We start from the raw sequence: 23,568 nt of genomic DNA on the forward strand, positions 1-23,568 counted from the left end.
TCTTAGCTTCTGGAAGTCATCTTAGCTTCTGCCACTCCTTCTCCAGTGGCCATTTTAGCTCCAGTGACTGATGGAACCTTCACACACTGCACTGATTCAGCGGGTGAGGAAGATGACTTAGAAGAACAAAAACAGCAAGAACAGGGACAACCAGAATCAACTGCCCAGGCAGATAAATGCCACTGGGGAGAACCAAGCTATAGTTACACCACGGCACTTCCGGGATACTGGTGCAACGAAAGATGAAATTCAGGCACCCAAATCTTACTTTCAATGGCCACAGCTCAATGATGCATGGTCATCTCCTAGTCCAGCTGGCCCTCAACATGGCTCCCGTTATGTCCCCTGGAAACCTAGATAAACCAACATTCTGGTGAATGTCTTACCAGACCCGGATAAGCATCCCATGCCATTCCACAGGAAAATATGCCAAATACAGGACACACATTCTGCCTCATGGAAAGTTCTTCATAGACTCATTCAGATCAAGGCAAGAGACTCTTATTGGCCAGTGATGCAATCGGCCCTGTAGTCGGAGGTCGGGAGGAGCAATGAGTGTTTCGAAACATACAACTCAGGAATCAAATTTTGCCTGAAGATTTATACCTGGGCTAAGGACCGCCTAGCAGATCAAGCCATTTCCCTTCAGGATGTTAGAGGAGAAAGGAGAGACAGTGGAGAAATTATATCACCGGCTGACCTTAATGTTCACTGATCTCGGATTCGAACAGAGAGAGAAGTCTTAGCACTTGATCCTCGTACAGGCTTTTGTTCAAGGTCTCGGAAAATCCATAAGGAAGCTGGTGAAGACTACGAGACCCGAATACCAAAGCCTGGATATGGGTGCTCTCTTCCAAGTGGCAAGAGGGTGGAAATGAACCAAGCACCTAGATCCCCTCGTACACCTGGTGTCCTCCTGGTGACACAAAACCCTCCATGGAACAAAGAAGCAACAAAACTCAGAATCATCACCTGCTTTAACTGTGGAAAACAGAGACATTACAAGAGGAAATGCAGATCAGCCCCTCAAAAGAAGGAACCTGGAAAACAAGAGCAACCACCCAAGAAGCCACAGGGCCCCAGACCGCAGTAGGACATTGGCAAGCCACCACAATAACTACTCTATCTCCACAAGAACAACAGAGTGGACCAATCCCCACCCTCCAGATAGAAGTTGAGGGAAAATCTCTGCAGCAATAAGTGTAATAAAAAATTATCCTGGCACCAATAAAGCTAATGCAGCTTCAGTCCTTCCTTGGACTTGTATCCTACTTCCACCCTTGGATCCTTGATGCTTCTGTCCATATGCAGCCCTTGTATGACTGCCTCAAGGATGTCTCTTTCTATCCAACCAAAGAATCCGATGATGGATTCTACATGCTGAAGAATACAATCATGTCTACCCCTGCATTGGGAGTACCTGACTACTATTCTGCTTGTTTGTAATGAAGAAGTGAGGACATGCAACTGGAGTCCTCACGCAAGCTCATGGAAGAAGACAATGTCCGCTTGGGTACTACTCTGCTACTCTGTCAGAAGAGACCCAGTTGCTCGTGGAGCACCAACCTGCATGAGAACTATGTTTGCAATCCACCTGTTGCTGGAGAAGACTTCTGACATCATTCTGGCCCGGACACAGCCAAGACACCTGTCTGCTGCCCGACATCTACGTTTACAATGCTCTCTTTTGCTTCCAGACAATGTCCCCATCTCCAGATGTGATGTCCTTAACCAAATCAGCCTCCGACCTCTACTAAGATGGGAGGAGGATCCCACCTCTGACATGTTGATGGAAGAGGTAGTTGACTCTTATATGGCCCAGCATGTTTTTCTCTCTCATGAGGCAAGAAACCTCCAGATTTGACTTTCACAGATGTGGCCCTGGAAGACCCAGACTTGACTCTCTTTGTGGATGGATCAAGATATGCAGACCAATAAGGCAGTTTCCACATAGCCATGGCAGTGGTCACAGAAGACACTGTGCTACTAGCATAACCACTGCCTGCATCCTTGTCTGCACAGGAGGCAGAACTGATTGCTTGGACAGAAGCCTATGAAGACTATGGACCATTCTGGAGGTCAAGAGATTTAATCACGGCTAATGGAACCCTAGTAAGACACGATAAGACCATGCAAGAACTGATGGAATCTGTTAATGCCAGAAAGAGATGCAGTGATAAAGGTTAACTCACACACTGGAAGAATCTCGAGAGAAGCAGTGGGCAACAGTTTGGCTGATAAAGCAGCAAAAGAAGCAGCAAGACTACCACTTGGCACAAGGACATCTAATCTATGCTCTCCAGAGACCATGAAGTGGGAAAAGATGGACCAGATAAACAATCTGGGGAGAACATGGTACTTCTGACCTTTCAGAAGCAAGCGTCCAAAGAAGAAATGAAGACGTGGCTCCAGAATGGAGTCAGACCAGAAGACAAACACCTGATACTACGAGAAGGAAAAATGATGCCTTCCAAAGGCCCTCTACGCAATGGTAGACAGATGAACTCATGGCACCAATCACCAAAGGCTTTCCCTGTGAAGAACCAATCAGCCAGAACAAAGAAGCTCCTCTTTGAGATAGCTGAGATAGTGTGCAGATATGGATTCCCAGAGACCATAGAGAGTGATCAAGGCCCTGCATTTACAACCAATCTGACAAAAGAAGATATGGCAAGTCTTAAGGAACAGAGTTAACCCTATACACACTCCATACCACCTGCAGAGCAGAACAGGAAGACAGGGAAGCCATGACATGAAAGCCTTCCTCTTGCATTATTTAGTGTTAGGCACACTCCAGCTGGTCCAACCAAACTTAGCCCCTGTGAAATCCTATTTGAAAGGGTTTCCATATTAGAATTGTACTTCCCACAACAGTAGTCTATGCAATGTTACACGCTGACTAAGTTTGTTATTGAATTGACCAAGCACCTAACTAAAATCCATTCTCAAGTTTTTGCCTCCACTCCAGGTCCTGCTGCCCACCACCACAGCTGTCAAAGTTAAAGGAAAGCCCACATGAATCCACACTTCCCACTACAACAAGGTGCCAGATCCAGAGGCCAATGGCGGCTGCCACCCTTCATCTATCTGACATATATCCTTTGCCTAAGAGAGACAGAGAAACAAGGGGCACTCTAGGTGAAACCTGGGGATTAAGAACAGGGATGGGGCAAGAAAACTGCTCACCTGACCCCTGCACAACCCCAGGAAGCCTGGAGAGCGGAGGTCCACAGTGCTGCGATGCTGCTGCAGCTTGGGAGGTCATGTGACCGGCAATGATGTCATAAGCAGGTCACCCTGAGGCGCAGGTCCTCAAGTAAAATCAACTCCCAAGGGAAAGGCAGCTCCTGCCGCGGACTCTCAGGGACAAATGCAGAGCAGATGAAGGACAAGGCCACGGTCTATGGAGCGCCAAAGAATGGATGGTGAAGAGGAACTAATAAAAAACACCTTTATTAAGTCAATAAAACTTATATATATATCTTTTACCTGGCCCAAGGGGTAGAAACAGCCATAATAAGGAACACAGACGTACCCTACGGGGCAGGAGTGGACCAACGGGGATCACCTACCATATTCTGGATAAACATGACCGTGCCACTGGTCAGCATAAAGTTCGATTTCTGCCAAGTAGTACAGTGTGAATAAGATAGATCCCAATTTGCAGACTTCACAGAGTGATTGGAGTACTACATATGTGTCACAAGGAAAGGAAATGACTAATGCGCATCATTGTCTAACGTGGGATGGAACACGGGATGATTGGGGGTATAAACCACCTGAAAGTTTGAGCAGAAAAGACGCACAAGGATGGAGTCTCAGGTCCAGAATGCACTTAGTGAAGGTGGGGAAACACACCCATAAAAGGTCTATATAACGGTTGTACATGGGAAAAGAAGGAATGCACACCACTCATATCCTAGAAAACCCACAGGTGATAGACGTAGCCCGTCATGTATTAGGCAGATGGATCAGTGGGTCAAAAGCAGGGCACATGGGGTGGATAGACCTTACAGACAGTGCACAAAGACTAAGATGCGAGGGAAAATAAACCAATAATCCCTTTGAGGAAGTCCTGAGAACCATACACTAGTCCACTTACTTCACATACGAGGATAAGCTGGCAATAGAGACAGGGTATGCTGAAACTAATGTGTGGATGGAATGTGTAAAATATATGGCAGAACAGACAGGGAAATACGACTGCCTGACGTGTGCAGCCGCTTGACCACACTTAGGAACGGTACCACTGGTAGTAGATACTGAGAGTCTAAATTGACAATTGACTATGTTTACAAGAACACCAAACAGGGATGAAAAGTGTAAGAAGTGGCAACAAAAATACTCAATTCTCAAAGAAACAACTATAAATCCTGGCATTACAGTATATCCAGGAACTTACCAGTACATACAGAGAAATGGTTATTGTACAGAGATTACATTCTTTAGTCCAGACACTAATAACATCACAAGCAATCACACTGAACAAATAGCGGACATACTCTGGGTATGTAGTGATTTGAGGATTAGACCAAAGTTTGAAATCCCCTGAACAGGTCAATGTGCCCTTTGAAAGATCCTAATGCCCTTTCACATCTTTGAATTCCCCGGTAGAGGTCACGTACTCACAGATAACCAGTCACCAAATAGATAAAAGAGGGAACTAAAAGGGTCTTCTGATTCTCACATCTACATAGGTGCCCTTGGTGTTCCTCAGGGAGTGCCTAATGAATTCAAAGCCAGAGGCCAAGTAGCAGCTGCATTTGAATCCATTTTTCCCACAATGACAGCCAACAAAAATGTAGATCGGATAAACTATTTGTACTATAATTAACAACAGTTTGTGAACTATACCAGAGATGCCCTGAAAGGAATAGTTGAGCAATTAGGTCCCACATCCATCATGGCCTTCCAGAACAGAATGGCACTAGACATGGTTCTGGCAGAGAAAGGAGGTGTTTGCAAGATGATAGTGTCTAACTGCTGCACATACATACCCAACAACACAGCCCCTGACGGGAGTATAACTATAGCTTTGGAGGAACTCATTGAATTATCAGAGGAGCTAGCCCAGAACTCAGGTGTAAAGAGCCCTTGGGATACCTGGTTTGGGTGGTGGGATGGATGGCAAAGAGCACTGATCAAATTGGGAGTGGTTATCCTAGGTGTTCTATTTATACTATCCTTACTCTTATGTTGCGTAGCCCCATGTATGAAGAAAATGATGACCCATACTATGGAGAATACTGTGACGTCAATGCATGCAGATTTCGGGGGTCCGAATGGTGAAAGCCACTATGTACCTCTAAGGACACTGCAGCAACAGCTTCCCCCACCTGAGGAGTATGCTGAACTGGAATATGCCAATTAGGGACAGAGAGCAGCAACCCAACCTCCTGAAACATAAATCCGGTTACAAAGGGGGGGTTCTCCAAAAGGGAGAATTAGTCTCAACCTGGTGAAGAAACCCCATTTTCCTTTCCTGGTGGACAGAGGTTGGGTAGGACTTTTATAGGGTTAGAATTTTGCATATCTCCAATGGGAATGTTAAGGATATCAATATTATATGACGATATCCAAAATGGCGGTGGCTTCCTGCACCACACCTATGCTATGTGACTTTTAAGGAACTTACTGTATATTCTGCCTATGATCATATAAGACAATAATTGTGGCTAACCAATTACATATCCCAAGCTCTATAGTGCACTATGTGCCTGTCACAGAACGTTCTTCATCACTATGTGCACAAACATCCGTTTGTGAATTTACAGCGCATGTGTAGCAAAGCAGGAACATTCATTTTTTGTTGAATTTTACCGATAGAACAGGTAAAAATAAATCTCTTGGAGGGTAGATCTTGACTTTAGCAATGCCAAAGTATTTTTTAATGAAGCCAAAATTGTCATAGATGATGTCTGGGTGACCTACAGGGTATGTTTTAGTTTTGCTTACAAAGGGATACAGACTGGTGAAATCGTAGTAATGCAATGTCTCTCCATCCTCCAAGCGGTGATAGAGTTTAACGGCGTTAGTCCGTCCACCATAAAGGGCACCGCATGGATCTAAAGGTGCGGGGAATTCCATTTGGAGAAGAAATGTTTGAGGCTAAGTGCCCACGATGCAGAAATGCTGCTGATATTTTCTGCATCTCCCTGGCAGGAAAAACGCATGCGGATTTTACATGCGTTTTTCCGGCCAGGTAGAAGCGTTTGTCAAGCGTTTTTGCATGCGTGTTATGAAGCGCTTTTCCAAGCGATTTTAGCATCGCTTGGAAAAGTGCTTGATAACTTGGTCACACTATATAAATCCATGCAACCGGCATGGATTTATATAGTGTGACCAAGTTAATAGTTAAAAAAAAGAATAAAAATGGTAAAAAATAAAAATAAAAACATTATACTCACCTTCCGACGGCCCCCGGTCTCCTTCTCCGGTGCGTCCGGTGTCTTGGGCGGCTCGCGGTGGTGTAAAAGGACCTTCCATGACGTAATTTAGCCATGTGACAGGTCACGCGAGCGCCGACGTCAGCGGTCGCGTGACCTGTCACATGACTAAATGACTTCATGGAAGGTCCTTTTACACCATCGCGAGTCACCGGGGAGCCAGGACGCACCGGAGAGAAGACCGTGGGCCATCAGAAGGGGAGTATAATGTTTTTTTTTATTATTTTAAATTATTTTTTTTTACAGGTACTATGGTACCCGGGTCTGGATGAGAGTCTCCTCTTCTCCAGACCCGGGTACCATTAGCGCATTGAATCGCTTAATATCCGCATGTGCACATGTAGTCATGCGGATATTATGCGATTCAATGCAAGTCAATGGCGGCAATTACGCTGCATTTATGCAAAAATAATGGACATGCTGCGGATTTTTCCGCAATGATAATCGGCAGCGAAATTTCCGCAGCATGTGCACAGCACATGCGGATTATCATTGGGGACTATGGGGCAGGTATTACCAAGAGTTTTTTAAGCGTTTTTGATGCGGAAATTCCGCGGCAAAAACGCTTGAAAAACGCATAGTGGACACACAGCCTGAAGGTTAGAATCTTTCTCGACCTTTTCATTCCACTCATGCTTCCACATCACTCTTACTGTGTATCCGCACTGTAAGGAACGCTTTTTAGCGAAAAAAGCATAATATAATTGCCGTACATTGTATTTGACACCGTATTGGTGTAATTTTCGTTCTAACACACGGGGCAGCTGTGGTAAAAACAGCCCTGAAATTCAAATGCTATGTGTTGGCGGTTAACATAGGCGTACTCATCTAGAAAATATTTCCCGACTTGTTTTTCACCCCCTCTCAAAGCTCCTGAATGGCAATGATTTCTGTGTGCGCTACATACGTGAGCCACTGTATAGCGGGTGATGAGTAGCGCTTTTTTTGACTTGTGATAATTATCACCGGGTAAAATGGCTATGATCTTTTTTGTAAGAAATTGAAACCTGTACATTGCCATACATACAGAGGCCAGGCTGAAAAGGATCAACACATTTGGCCACTACAATCATTTTCTTTTGGCGCTTACAGTATGTTTTAACGTTTTTCTGTGTCATATCCATAATAATCTCTCTATAGATTTCACAGGAACGTCTAAAACTTTCAACATCTTGCTGGCAATAAGATTTTAGCTCGGACTTGAAGTCAAAAATTGTATGTGTCTGACTCTCATACCACTCCATGGACTCAGTTTTCTCGCCAAACGACATGTACTCCGCCCCATAATATTTAACATCAGGTAGGAGTCCTACATAGTTTTGGTTTTCTTTGGTATTAAAAAAGTGTGAAAAACGGCCTTTGAAGCCTGAAAAACCCATAGCCTGCGGTAATTTACTAAGTTTCATAGGGATGAAATTTAACGAGTCTATGAATCTTATATCCAAATCAGGCAGCGTCACGCACAAGAGACGACCACTTGGGTTATCAACTCCACCTGTAGCTTTTCAAAAGTCAGCTCCTTTACAATAAAGTATGTGTCGTATCGGCCTGCGTTGTGGGCTATAAACGTATAGTATGAAAATTTCCCACTGGTAAAGAATAGTACTAAGTCACGAGTGCAGGTATCACCTTCAAACTCCCAAGATGGGCGGCCATACAGGGTTGTGGCATAAAAGTAATTCGGGATGTGCGTGCCCGTCTCCTGCATGCATTCAAAGTCGTAAAAGATATAGCGATCTGACTCTACCTTTGGTACATATCTCCGCATGTAACAAAGATGGTCATCAAATTTATTTATACGACCGTGGCATACAGGGCAACGCAAACCATTACATTTATATTCAGTCTTACTATTTCTGAACACAAAATGGTGGCAATCATCATAAAATGTTTTACTCCTGCTGGATCTTCTACAGCTAATTGTGTGTGATAATCTAAGCACTCGCTCAAGAGATAATACACCCGACAGGATAGCGGGGTTGTTGCGCGGTAGCGTTCTTTGACACGCCCTACAAAAATACTGAGAAGCATGATTGTTCTTGTGATGAAACACCGAATTGCAGCGTTCACAAAAGTAAGACACACCGACAAATCCCTTCATATTTCCTCTTGAGAAAACGGTCCTGTGACAGCGAAACGTGCGTCGAGGTGCGCCTGCTACCTTGAGGCTCCCACCTTCCCTGCGTTCCCATCCACTTTGCGGTAAGTATACAAATACAAATATGTCAAGGGCTGTCACATTGTAGAAGGATCATCTTTATTCTCATTTGCACAAGGAAAGACTAGAAGCAATGGGATGAAACTAAATGGGAGGAGACACAGATTAGATATTAGAAAAAACTTTTTGACAGTTAGGGTGATTAATGAGTGGAACAGGCTGCCACGAGAGGTGGTGAGTTCCCCTTCAATGGACGTCTTCAAACAGAGGCTGGACAGACATCTGTCTGAGATGATCTAGTGAATCCTGCTTTGAGCAGGGGGTTGGACCAGATGACCCAGGAGGTCCCTTCCAACTCTACCATTCTATGATTCTATGATTCTATATACTGTTTCCTACCTGGTAAGTGGGGTTTTCCCACATCTATTTGGGCCACTACTGCAGTGGTGAGTGTGGCTTGAAATTTTGATGGCCGCAACTTTCTCAGCATTTGGAATGGGATGCAGTGAACTTTTGGGGACCTTGGTTTAGGCACTTTGCACTTTTTTTCCCCCTTCTCCTACATTTATGATATTTAAAATGTATTTTTGTATTGTACATTTATCTATTAATAAACAATCTTCCTTTGTAAGCCATTTATACTCCTAGTCTCTGTTTGGTTTTATAGTTTTGATGCCATAGTAGTGGTTATCATGGAACAGTATGAACACGGTTTTGGCATTAGCTGGATTGCCAGCCTGAAAGTAACGCCAATCACCCTGACCGTAGTACAGCACTTTAATGGTGACACCCAAATATTTTTCAAATGATGCAATGTCGCTAAAAGTCACTTATTGGCCATCGGGTATGCCCAGGGCTGTGGGTATGTTTATAGCATGGTTCAGTAAAACGCCATCACTTGAGATTTCAAGCATCTTTTTAATCCACTGTGTCGGTTTTTAATGATGGTAATTATTCTGTCCCCATGGCTGTGCTGTAATATAGGGCGCTGTTGAGACACTGTCTCTTCACCTCACTTACATGGAAGCGATGGTCGCAGATAGCTTTAACTCGACTACAAGCAGGCACGTTGTGAAGGATTCAGAAGAGGCTTTGTTTTCTTTAAGAATCCTTGTTAATAATGAATACAGGAGCAGGTAAAAAGAACTTTTCCTGAGACAGGTTGAAAGCACATGAGCTTCTAGTGGTGATAAGATGGTGACTGAAGGAAGGCAGGGAAGAAGGGAGGGTTAGCTACAGTCACATGAGAGGGAGACACGGAGAGAAAAGATGGATTTTGGTAAGACCTTACCTGTAAAATCCTTTTCAGCGAAGGAAGGAAGGGAGACACAGTGGGTAGGCAGAGCCCCATAGGATAGTTCACCTCAGATTTATAAAAAGTGACGACCGGCCGCTCCAGCTTAGGCTCATCCTACTCCCATGTTCTCCAGTCTGTACACAAGCTAAGGAAGAGCAGATAACACCAGCGGAACAACACAACCCCTTCTGAAAAATCAGAAATGTGAGAGAACAGGTTATGCATATAACAGAAAAAACACACAGTCCCAGGCACTACTCACTGGACCTGACAACTGCGATGAGCTGGCAATGCTGGAACAGAGCCCTAGCGCGCCAACCCCCGCCCAGATGACCGCCATCAGAGAGGAGTCGCGCCGCATCTGGAAAACAATAATGCACTTCTGCCCTGGGAGGGTGCTGTGTCCGTCCTTCGCTGAAAAGGATTTTACAGGTAAGGTCTTACCAAAATCCATCTTTCAGCAGCAGAAGGGAAGGAAGGGAGATACAGATCCATTACTAGTGGGAAGTCCCAAAGCAGTCCAGAACTCAAGGGTGGGAAACAGTGGCAGAATCGCCAACACCCCAACAACTTAGGCAAGCGCGCAACAAGCGCCAAAACTAGATAAAGAGATAACCTAAACCACCGCCGCCTGCAGGACCCTGCGTCCCAAGGCCGCATCGGCGGAAGCACTCACGTCCACTTTATAAAATTTAGTAAAAGTGTGAACGAAGCGCCAGGTAGCCACCCGGCAGAGCTGCGCTGCTGAGGCCCCCTGATGAAAAGCCCACGACGAACCAACAGCTCTCGTGGAATGAGCTCAAACCTTAACCGGACAAGCCTCGCCCCTGAGCCGGTACGCTTCCAGGATAGCCGAACGTATCCACCGAGCTATAGTGTCCTTGGAGGCCCGCTGACCACGCCGACGACCAGCAGGAATCACAAAAAGAGAGTCCGACTTCCGAAACCCTTGCGTGATTGACAGATAGAACTTCAAAGCCTGCACCAAATCCAACGAGTGCAAGGCCCGCTCCTTTGGACTTTTCGGATTCGGACAGAGGGAGGGCAACACGATGTCCTGATTGACGTGGAAACGCGACACCACTTTAGGCAAAAAATCGCCACGGGTACGAAGCACTACTCGATCCGGGTGGAACTCCAGAAAAGGGGGCGAGCAAGACAGTGCCGCCAACTCAGAAACCCTTCTCAAGGAGGTGACCGCCACCAGGAAGGCCACCTTCCAAGAAAGTAAAGCGTAGTTGAATCCATAGGCTCAAACGGTCCATGCTGAAGAGCCTCCAAGACTAGATTGAGCCACCAAGGAGCCACAAACGCCCTCCGAGGCGGAAACTGACGTGCAACCCCGCGAAAAAACGAGCGCACATCCCTGCGCGAGGCAATAGCCTTCCGAAAAAGCACAGATAGTGCAGATACCTGACCCCGCAAGGTACCAACCGCCAGACCCTTGGACAAACCACATTGCAGAAAAGCCAAGAAGTTGGGAATGGAAAAAACCCTCGGGTTCCTTGACGATCCAGAACACCATGAATAGAAGGCCTCCCAAGTTCTGTGATAAATCCTGGTCGTAGCTGGACCTCTGGCCGCCCGTAAGGTGGCAATGACCTCGGCCGAAAACCCACGACGGGTCAAGATCTCGGTCTCAAGTGCCACGCCGTCAAACGAAGCAACTTCAGGTCCAGATGACGAATGGGCCCTTGGGATAACAGGTCCGGGCGAAGAGGCAGTGGAAACGGAGGCGCCGCCAGAAGAGACACCAGCGTTGAATACCACGTCCTCCGCGGCCAATCCGGCGCCACCAAAATTGCCGGAATCCGTTCGAGTTTGATCCGCCGGATGACCAGAGGAAGCAAGGATACCGGCGGAAACACGTAGATCAGCTCGAACTGGTCCCACGGGGCCACCAGAGCATCTACCGCCACAGCCTCCGGGTCCCGGTACCTGGACATAAACGTCGGAATCCTGGCGTTCAGCCTGGATGCCATCAAGTCCACCTGGGGAGTCCCCCAACGGGAGCACAGCAGTGTAAAAACTTCCGGATGAAGACTCCATTCTCCGGGATCCACCTGCTCGCGACTGAGGAAGTCTGCCGTGATATTCAGCACTCCTGGGATGTGAATCGCGGAGATGGCTGGGACCCTGGACTCGGCCCATACCAGGATCCGAGAGACCTCCATCATGAATCTGGAACTCCTCGTCCCGCCCTGATGGTTGATATACGCGACCGCTGTCGCATTGTCCGGCAGACCGCTCAAGGGGATCGTCCAATGTCGGAGGCAGAGAAAAATCGCCCTCAACTCCAGGATGTTGAACGGCAGAGACAACTCCTCTGACAACCAGACCCCCTGAACCCAGAGATCGTTTCAAACCCCCCCCAGCCAGTCAGGCTGGCATCGGTGGTAATGACCAACCACCATGGGAGGAGGAAGGATTTCCCCAGGGATAAAGCCTCCGGACGTAACCACCATCCAAGAGACTCTCGCACCCTGCGGGAGATACCGACACAGTGATCTAGCGAAGCCGGCGATCGGTCCCAACGGGTCAGAATAAGATTTTGGAGACCCCGGGAATGAAATTGTGCAAAAGGTACCGCTTCCATTGCTGCCACCATCAGACCCAGAAGGCGCATACACTTAAGAAGGGGCATTGCCATCGCCGACCTCATAACCTGTACATGGTGTCGAAGGTTCGCTTGTTTGTCCGGAGGCAGGGACACCACCGCTCGGACCGTGTCGAAATGCATCCCCAAGAACATCCCCAAGAAAGACGACTTCTTCGAATTGACCAGCCACCCGAAGACCTCCAGGTGCTGAAGGGAGAGATCGCGAGCCGTTACCGCCTCCTCTGCTGTGGATGACACAATCAACAGGTCGTCCAGGTAGGGGAGAATCGTAACTCCTTGCTTTCGAAGGAGCGCCATGAGCGGCGCCAGAATCTTTGTAAAAACCCTGGGCGCCGAGGCCAACCCGAATTGGTAACCAGCCACCCGAATAAATAGGCGTCGCGGATGTCGATCGACACCAAAAAATCGTGCTGCGACAGGACCGCCACGACGGAACGAAGAGACTCCATACGGAATTTTCGGGTCCGGACATGCAAATTCAAATCTTTGAAGTCCAGAATAGGGCGAAACTTGTCCTCCTTTTTGGGAACCACAAAAAGGTTGGAGTAAAACCCCCTTCCCTGTTCCTCCGGCGGAACCGGAATCACCACACCCTGCTGCAGAAGAGAGTCGACCTCCTGCAGCAGAGCGGCAGCTAGCTTGGGCTCGGACAGGATGCGCGACTGACGAAACCTGTCCGGGGGTCGAGAATGAAACTCTATGAAATAACCTTCTGACATAATCCGCGTCACCAAGGCGTCCGATACGTGTGACACCCAAATAGACCCGAATTGTAGAAGACTACCTCCCACCTGAGAGCCCTCGAGAGGGTTCCTGGCGTCAGTCCGCCTTAGCGGGCTTTTTGTCAACCTCCCGCTTGTCCTGACGGAAATGTTGTTTCCAGGGAGTACGGGATTTCTGGGAGGACTTCTTTCCGGAAGGCGAGGGACGATCCGATCTCCAAGAAGGCTGACCGAACCGACCCCGGGGCCGAAAGGACCGACGACCACTATCGGCACTTGACCTGCCGGACGTAGTAACCGCTGCCTTTCGCTGCGGCAAGGCCGTATCTTTGGCCTTGGCTTTAGCAATCAGCTCCGTGAGGTCCGAACCAAACAGCTGACCTCCCTTGTAAGCCAGACTCAGCAAACCCTGTTTGGATACTGCGTCACCGGTCCACTGTTTAAGCCACAGTGCTCTCCTGACAGAGACGGCCGAGGATTGAGCCCTGGACATCACCGCAGTAGTATCCAGCACTGCGTCCCTGCCATATCGGGCCGCTTCTTCCAAGAGCTGGAAGAGCCTTTCCACTTCAGACAGCGGAGTTCCATCTTGCCATGCCGTCCGCAGCTGATCCAACCACCGCAGTGAAGCCTCACCAGCCCACATGGCCCCCAAGGCCGCTCGGAATCCCTTTAAGAGGAAGCAAAGAGGATTTGATCAGCTGAGACAATGGCACATCCACTTCAGGAGAGGGGACGCAATTAGTGATCGTTTCCGTGGAACAGGGATACAGGGCATCAAACAACCGCGCCCCTTGGAAACGTTTATCTGGACACAGGCGTTCTTTCTCCACCGCCTTGTTAAGTTCCTCGTGCAACGGCAGCGTCGAACGAGCCCGACACGACTCCTGATACAGCCGGGCCGATTTGCCAGGGCGCTCCATCACCTCTTCAGACAGTTGTAACGCTTCCCGCATAGCTTCAACAAAAGCGTCCACGCGGCCCGAAAGCGAAGCAGAGCGACCCCGCCGATTCTCTTCATCAGAATCGGAGATCTCACCAGAAGAGTCTGTCGGCGATTCTGAAGCCTCCGACGCACTGCGCGGAGGAGACGGCGCCGCCACAAGCCTGAGACGCTTCTTGCTTCTAGACGTCGGTTGGGACTTAGTAGAGACCCAATGACCCAGGAGGTCAGACAGACGGTCAATGGAGCGAGTGAGGGCCTCCACCTTAACATCACTGAGACCCCCAACTAGCGTCAAACCTGACGCCGTTGAAGACCCCGGCGTATCAGATACACGTGACCGATCCTGAAGCAGACCGGGAGAGAGGTCCGTGCCCCCTGGTCCCTGATCCGACATGCCCCCACACAGTTGCGAGCGTCGCGGATAAGGCGGTAATAACCTTACAATGGGTGCAGTGACCAAGGATGTGTAAATTCCACTATCACAGCCTGTTCTTGCACAAAAAATCACCCGGCACTGAAGGGTTAAAGCTCCTCCTAGAAGGAGAAAAGCTACCCCAGTGGCCTGCAGAGCAAAAGTTAACCTGACACACTAGAGAGAAGCACCCTCTGATCCCAGAAGGGTGCACCTCCAGAGAGGGTTAACAGCCTGATGGGCCAGACCCCGTTCAGAAGGGGTTAACGCTACTGATCCACACTACCCTTTTTGTTAGGTGTGTGTCAGAGCCATCTCAGCATGTGAAGAAGCAGCGCCGTATACAGCACACCCTGTCAGCTAGGACATAAGGAAAGTGCTCTGCGCTGTAGAAGGAACTTTCTGCCTATAAGGCAGGAGAAACTCACCAGCTGGCGTAGAAACTGCTCTTCTCGGTGTGATGAGAGCGGGGAGCAGGGAGTAGGAGCCGCAGCACGAGGATGGACGCTGGCCGGAAGAAGAAGGGGCTGGGGCATCTCCAGCACGCGCTTTTCCCGGAACTTCCTGTCACAAACTGGCAGCAGAGAGACGTTAAGCCACGCCCCCCGCCGAATATGAACAGAGCGCGCGAATCCTCCGTCCCCGCTCCCCTGCCCGCCGAGGATCAAGCGCTGCATGCAGAGGAGAAATCCCTGCAAGCAGAAAAAAACAGCAGTCACCACAAAAACACATATACAGTGACAGCGGCTGCCGCAGCAGCCGCTGAAAGCGCTCCATAGGAGCACTTACCCAGCTGAGTGCCACAGGGACCCCCAGGGATGTGTGGCGCCATGGCCCTTGCTCCCCCCCACGGCGGAGCGCACAGGGACCCCACACAAGAGCGGTGTGCGTCTCCGCCAGGGAGCGCCCTGTATCCCCCGGGGCCAGCAGGGTTCTGCGGGGACCTCCTTAGGGGGTACGCAGATCCGCCAGGGGAGGGTCATGGGTCCCAGCAGCGCTGAGACCCCCTGAGACCTCTAGACCACGGGGGGGGTCCAGGTCTCCGGATAAAAATAATAAAATCTTCTGAGGAGCTGCAAAGGCAGTGACTATCCTCTGCGACCTCAAATTTAAAACTGAGGAACATGGGAGTAGGAGGAGCCTAAGATGGAGGGGCCGGTCATCACTTTTTATAAATCTGAGGTGAACTATCCTGTGGGGCTCCGCCTACCCACTAGTAATGGATCTGTGTCTCCCTTCCTTCCCTTCTGCTGCTGAAAGGGACAAACTTCAAGGAAAGTGAACATTACAGCTATACAAAGAACAGTGATATATAACAACTGTAAAAAGTCCATTATTGTCCATGAAATTCCCAATCATGGGACATAACAGTAACGACTAATTTTAGTGAATTAGATGCTAAACATTCAGCATCACTTCGCAAGAAACAGTGTTTAAAAACGATTCAGAATGAAAATCTTCCCAGGTTTGCTTTGTGGTGAAAATAGGGTCTAAAGTGTCGCCACGTTCAAGCCTTAACTGTACAAAGTCACCAGGTCCCTGATAACTCTATCCAGTAATGACTGAATACTGTCATGAACAATATTCAGGGCCTGTACAAATGATTGTACATGTTCTAAATTTACAAATCTGAAATGATGGCTATGCGTGTGTGCATTGAAATTGCGGAGGACTCTTTGATGGTGGTGGATGTGCTGTAAATATACTGTATGATCTGCGCTCCGTACACTATCATCATCGCCAACTTCAGCATCTGAGGCTTGTGAATTTTGGGTCTCAATGTTACTAACATTTGAAGGACTATCTTGGCTGTGTGAAAGTTGGTCTGGCTGCTGTATCACCAGCTGGAGGTCCTGTTGAGCTATTGCGGCAGGAGAGACCCTTCGTCGACTTCTAGCGGCTAGCGAGCGTTTAGCGCACACCCGCAGTTTTAGAACTCATTTTAGAACTTTAGTCCTATTATACCGTAATAATGGGATTTCAGTCGTTTTATGCATCCCATAACCGACCATATTGAGTCATAACGCGTTATCTGCATCTGTTGAAGTGCAATCCACACGTACTTTTTGGAGTGCGTATAGTGCGTTGTGTTGGGTTTGGTGTTGATAATTTTTCAAAAGTATTACAGAAAAAAAAAAATTGGGGGGGGGATCATGATTTTGTACCGTAAGTACCGGCCAAATTGTTTCTTAAACCCATCTGATTCATCGTACCCCAACCCAATGGACTCGGGGACCGGTTCTGTATCTGGAGCAGGTACAGATTCCGTATTGGGGCAGGGACCGACTCCATAGCATGAACTTTTTGCTTTTTACTCTTGTTAACCACTGACGGTAATGGCCTCTTTAACTGATTTACGCCATTAACAGAATTAGATGGCCCAGCAAGAGATGTGCTAGCTGAATTAGACGTCCGATGTGTTTGCCGCCTGCATAGTATGAGACACCCGTATAATGATCGGCTCCATGGTGGGGTTCTTACCGATGGCGAGCTGATCAATCTCTCTATCAAAGGCTTCACAGCGCTTATCTGAGTCGTGGTGGGTGGTGGCTCTGTAGTGTGCTTTGATTTTCGTTTATGTTTTCGGGGTGGTGCAATCACTTGCGGGCACAGTTGTGTTGTGTCATTCACGGGGTTGATCGATGACGCTGCACAGCTTGAGTAGGACATTTCACGTTGTCTTGCATTTCTCTGTCGCACAGAGATATCAAAATATATGCTTACAAGCGTGAGAGGTGGATTGGACGACTGCCGTGTTGGGGGCGGCTGTGTCAATGAGATTTCTAATACCAATGTTATATTCTCTTTTGAAAATGAAATTTTCCTTGGCTTCAGTTTACAACCTACGGATAAAAATATAGTCATTAGGCAAAGGGGTTAGAAATTTCTCCTGGTAGCTGAGAGAGCCTGGATTTTCATATACCAGCTACCTTCTCCTTTCTTGTCCGCCAGCCGTTGCGATTTTTTAGGCGCTCTAGAAATTGGACTGTTCCCCGGCGTATTGGCATGGACCAATATGACCTCTGTATAAAAAAAGCACATTTCGTTTCAGGTATAAATACACATGAGCTACAGCTGCTTTTCAATGAGGAGCTACCTTATCTCTTCCATGCCAGGTCATCGCGTGAAATGGCTTTCCCGGGTTTGTAGTTACCGGTGTGTTTTCTGACGTACAGGTTTCATCTTGAAACATCTCAACATCTGTATAAGAATTAATATTTAGTTTCATGTCTAAATACACGTGATTAAAAGAGATGCATATATATTTTCAATGCACCAACGACGTCTTGTGCTAAATTAATTTCCGTGGCTAGCGCTACATCCGTATTAGTAGGTTCCAATCCAGGCAAAATCCCCCAATCAAGTTCAGCAATATCCATATTAGCAAAAAATTAGTCATTGATTTCATATTTCATATACTCCACTTAAACAAGAAAGAATAAAATATAAAAATAATCTTGCCGTCAGTCATTAATCTGAACAGAATACAATCAGTTATATTCTCTATAATACTCGTACATACCTAATTGAGAATCCGCAAATGTGGCTGAAAATTGGTTTGCGGAATTTTGTACTTCCTAAAAATGAAAATTATCTGATATTGAGAATGACATTATCATATAATATTGAGGATGACACAATTATATAATATTGAGAATGACACTATCACATAATATTGAGAATGACACGATCATATTATGAGAATTACACGATTATATAATATTGAGAATGACACTATCATATAATATTGATAATTACACGATTATATAATATTGAGAATTACACTATCATATAATATTTAGAATGACACGATCATATAATATTTAGAATGACACGATCATATAATATTTAGAATGACACGATTATGTAATATTGAGAATGACACTATCACATGAGAATTACATGATCATATAATATTGAGAAATACACAATTATATAATATTGAGAATGACACTATCACATGAGAATTACATGATCATATAATATTGAGAAATACACTATCATATAATATGGAGAATGACACGATTATATAATATTGAGAATGACATGATCATATAATATTGAGAATGACATGATCATATAATATTGAGGATGACACTATCACATAATATTGAGAATGACACGATCATATAATGAGAATTACACGATTATATAATATTGAGAATGACACTATCATATAATATTGATAATTACACGATTATATAATATTGAGAATGACACTATCATATAATATTTAGAATGACACGATCATATAATATTTAGAATGACACGATTATGTAATATTGAGAATGACACTATCACATGAGAATTACATGATCATATAATATTGAGAAATACACAATTATATAATATTGAGAAATACACAATTATATAATATTGAGAATGACACTATCACATGAGAATTACATGATCATATAATATTGAGAAATACACTATCATATAATATGGAGAATGACACGATTATATAATATTGAGAATGACATGATCATATAATATTGAGAATTACACTATCACATGAGAATTACATGATTATGTAATATTAAGAATGACACGATTTTATAATATTGAGAATCACATGATCATATAATATTGAGAAATACACAATTATATAATATTGAGAATGACACTATCACATGAGAATTACATGATTATATAATATTGAGAATGACACTATCACATAATATTGAGAATGACACTATCATATAATATTGAGAATGACACTATCATATAATATTGAGAATGACACTATCATATAATATTGAGAATGTCTCAATCGTATAATATTGAGAATGACACTATCATATAATATTGAGAATGTCTCAATCGTATAATATTGAGAATGACATATTATTAAATATTATTATATTAAACAATGTGCGTGAAATAATTTGAGACACTCACTTTTAGCAGGTTCTTGTTTTGAAGATCTGTGGCGTAGAGTCTTGGCAGCCCTCACTGACTTGTCAGTTTGAGCTGTGCCGGACGGCTACCCGGCTGCTAAATTTAAGGAGTTTTACAAGTAAACACCCACTGTGTACACCCTCAAACACCCCCCCGCTACACGCCCTCCACATGGGTGGCTGATGTGCTAAACTCATCATTTTTATTAAAAAGTTTTTATACTGTGACATTTCCGATGGTGGCGAGCACCATTTTATACAACTACATTTCTGGTAAAAACAAGCGAATGTTACTACACTCCGGTCATTTTTTTTTAATTTAATCATGACTCCGATAAACCGTGATAAAATATTACAGGATCAATATTTTAACCCACGTTCTGCTGGCTCGCTAGGCGAGATTAATGTCTTGGACAGGGAAGTAAAAACCCAGGGAATTAAGAGGTCTGATTTGATTACCTGGATTTCTAACCAAGACGCCTACACTTTACACAAATCTGTGAGGATACGTATTACCACAAACAAGGTCATGGTGGCCGATGTTGATAGCCAGTGGCAATCAGATCTTATCAGCTTGATAGATTATTCAAGAGAAAATGACGGCATCAAATACATCCTAATGGTTATTGATGCGTTGTCAAACTTTGCTTGGTGCGTGGCCTTGACAAACAAGTGCGGAGTATCGGTCACTCGCTCATTTGAATTAATATTTGAGAATGATCAGCGTGTTTGTAAATTACATAAAATACTAACAACTAAAATTACTAACAACACGGTAAAATCAGCCCTGGTGGAACGATTTAATCACACGCTAAAAACACGGATGTGGCGATAGCTCAACAAACATAATACCTTTAGGTATATCGATATTTTACCGGATCTGGTGCATAGCTACAACCATAGTTTTCACAGTAAAATTCGCTGCAGGCCTGTTGATGCGACAAATCATAACTCGCTAGAAATCTGGAGAGATATTTACAGTTCTAGCATGGCTAATAAGCGGGCTAAATCCACTTTAAAAATCGGCCATCATGTTTACGTCTAACGATATAAAGGGACATTCGCCAAGGGTTATGAACAAACGTTCACGGACGAGATTTTTGTCATTATTGACCAAAAATTTCAAAAGCCCCTCTATAAAATTGCTGATCTGAGCAGCGATGCTATTGAGGGGTCGTTTTATAATGAGGAAATTCAAAAAAATACCGGATGGATGAGAATCGTAGCTACAGAATCGAAAAAATTATTAAGAACTAAAAGCGCCAGGGGTAAAGCATTTTATTTTGTCAAATGGCTCGGCTACCCAGCAAAATTCAACAGTTGGGTTGAGGCTAGTGTTGAGCGAATTTGTTTGGCATTTCAAATTCCGGTTCGTGTTCGGGGTTCCGGCTTGTTCGCGCTAAAAAAATCGGCTCCGTCCATGAACATCCCTGATTTGCCACACTGTCACGCAGATGTTTTGGGCGGATCTGATTTTTTTGGCGTGAACAAGCTGGAACTTGAAATACCGAACAAATTCGCTCAACACTAGTTGAGGCGTCTCCGCTCGCAGAGATATAAAATGGAGGATGAATCATTTTATATAACATTACTGTGCAATGCATCCTCTAAAATCTACCCCGAGAATACAATCTCAACCTATACCGCTAAATTAGCAAAACCCGTGCATCTTTCTGATCCATTTAAGGCACAAATCTTACAAGCCTCTCCCTATGTAAAGAGGGTCTCATCTGCTGTCCATATAGGCCACAGCCAGGCATTACTCAAGGTCACCACCAAATATGCGATTGATCGGGCTTGTTTGAAAGTGTACAGCATACCAGCCGGTACATGAGAAAGCATCCATGAAAATATCTTCCTTGGGCAGCTATCTAAAACCGTTATATTAGGTTTTGTCGATAATGAAGCATTTAGCGGCAAGATTAATAAAAATCTATTGATGTTCCACCATTATAATGTGAACCACGCGGCGCTATACCTGGACGGACAAGAGATCCCTGCAAGACCCTTTCAGCCCAATTTTAATGTCGATTTAGCAATCGGGGAGTATATGGCCCTTGCACATATATCTGGCAAGTACAAGTCTGATAGCGGGCTGTCAATAGACCGTGAAGAATTTATGGATGGGTTCACCTTGTTTGCGTTTGATTTATCTCCCGATCAAGAACCGAGTAATTTCTCCCACATTAAAACAAATACCCTGCGTGCTGAAGTATGTTTTGCCCTACCAACACCCCACACGGTTAGTATGATCGTATATTCAATCAGCACCGCCATTTTTGCAGATAAATAACCGCAGAGAGGTCTTGTATGATTTTAACTGATGATGGATACTATAGAACTATGTTGAGCCCTGTTGAAGGCCGACCGCTATACAGAGAGCATATTTGCAGGCGTGCTTCCGTGTGATTTGCTGAGTGACCCAGAGACCCGTGGCATAAATCGTGAATACGGATCCATTAGGACAAATCGCTCGACATTGGTTATTAATAGAGCTCTGCAATGATAAAAAGGCCATATTTTTTGCGTTACGGATTTGAGCCAAATAATATTTTATTTTGCTGTTACAATACTGAACACTTGTAAAGTAACAGTAATACTAGATCTGACGAAATTCAACACCGCTGTATGTTATTGTAATGCTTTATATTACGCTGTAATTCGGTTGAAGTGTGATGTGTATGATACATTCTAATTTTTTTTTTTATAAAATCTTTAAAACTTATAAGGTGTTTTTCATAAGCTGTATAAAGTGCATACCTTTTAGACTTGGGGGGAGGATAGTTATAAGTCGGCTATATATATATATTATATATATGCATACATACAGTACAGACCAAAAGTTTGGACACACCTTCTCATTTAAAGATTTTTCTGTATTTTCATGACTATGAAAATTGTACATTTACACTGAAGGCATCAAAACTATGAATTAACACATGTGAAATTATATACTTAACAAAAAAAGTGTGAAACAACTGAAAATATGTCTTATATTCTAGGTTCTTCAAAGTAGCCACCTTTTGCTTTGATGACTGCTTTGCACACTCTTGGCATTCTCTTAATGAGCTTCAAGAGGTAGTCACCGGAAATGGTTTTCACTTCACAGGTGTGCCCTGTCAGGTTTAATAAGTGGGATTTCTTGCCTTATAAATGGGGTTGGGACCATCAGTTGTGTTGTGCAGAAGTCTGGTGGATACACAGCGGATAGTCCTACTGAATAGACTGTTAGAATTTGTATTATGGCAAGAAAAAAGCAGCTAAGTAAAGAAAAACGAGTGGCCATCATTACTTTAAGAAATGAAGGTCAGTGCGAAAAATGAAGGTCAGTGCGAAAAATTGGGAAAACTTTGAAAGTGTCCCCAAGTGCAGTTGCAAAACCCATCAAGCGCTACAAAGAAACTGGCTCACATGAGGACCGCCCCAGGAAAGGAAGACCAAGAGTCACCTCTGCTTCTGAGGATAAGTTTATCCGAGTCACCAGCCTCAGAAATCGCAGGTTAACAGCAGCTCAGATTAGAGACCAGGTCAATGCCACACAGAGTTCTAGCAGCAGACACATCTCTTCAACAACTGCTAAGAGGAGACTTTGTGCAGCAGGCCTTCATGGTAAAATAGCTGCTAGGAAACCACTGCTAAGGACAGGCAACAAGCAGAAGAGACTTGTTTGGGCAAAAGAACACAAGGAATGGACATTAGACCAGTGGAAATCTGTGCATTGGTCTAATGAGTCCAAATTTGAGATCTTTGGTTCCAACCACCGTGTCTTTGTGCGACGCAGAAAAGGTGAACGGATGGACTATACATACCTGGTTCCCACCGTGAAGCATGGAGGAGGAGGTGTGATGGTGCTTTGCTGGTGACACTGTTGGGGATTTATTAAAAATTGAAGGCATACTGAACCAGCATGGCTACCACAGCATCTTGCAGCGGCATGCTATTCCATCCGGTTTGCGTTTAGTTGGACCATCATTTATTTTTCAACAGGACAATGATCCCAAACACACCTCCAGGCTGTGTAAGGGCTATTTGACCAAGAAGGAGAGTGATGGGGTGCTACGCCAGA

The 23,568-nt window shown here is 45.2% G+C and overlaps 1 long non-coding RNA gene across 1 annotated transcript; it reads right to left on the bottom strand.

Moving 5' to 3' along the window:
• Positions 1 to 16,074: 16,074 nt before the first annotated feature.
• On the bottom strand, positions 16,075 to 18,210 carry LOC141197777 (uncharacterized). Its single transcript, XR_012269852.1, has 4 exons — positions 18,125 to 18,210; positions 17,699 to 17,802; positions 17,532 to 17,624; positions 16,075 to 17,444 (listed from the first exon to the last, which is right to left on the bottom strand). It is a non-coding gene; the product is annotated as an uncharacterized lncRNA (long non-coding RNA).
• Positions 18,211 to 23,568: the final 5,358 nt, after the last annotated feature.

Source organism: Phyllobates terribilis, unplaced genomic scaffold (genome assembly GCF_046119375.1).
Source record: "Phyllobates terribilis strain yellow unplaced genomic scaffold, ASM4611937v1 Scaffold_86__1_contigs__length_6382490, whole genome shotgun sequence".
Classification (NCBI taxonomy): Eukaryota; Metazoa; Chordata; class Amphibia; order Anura; family Dendrobatidae; genus Phyllobates; species Phyllobates terribilis.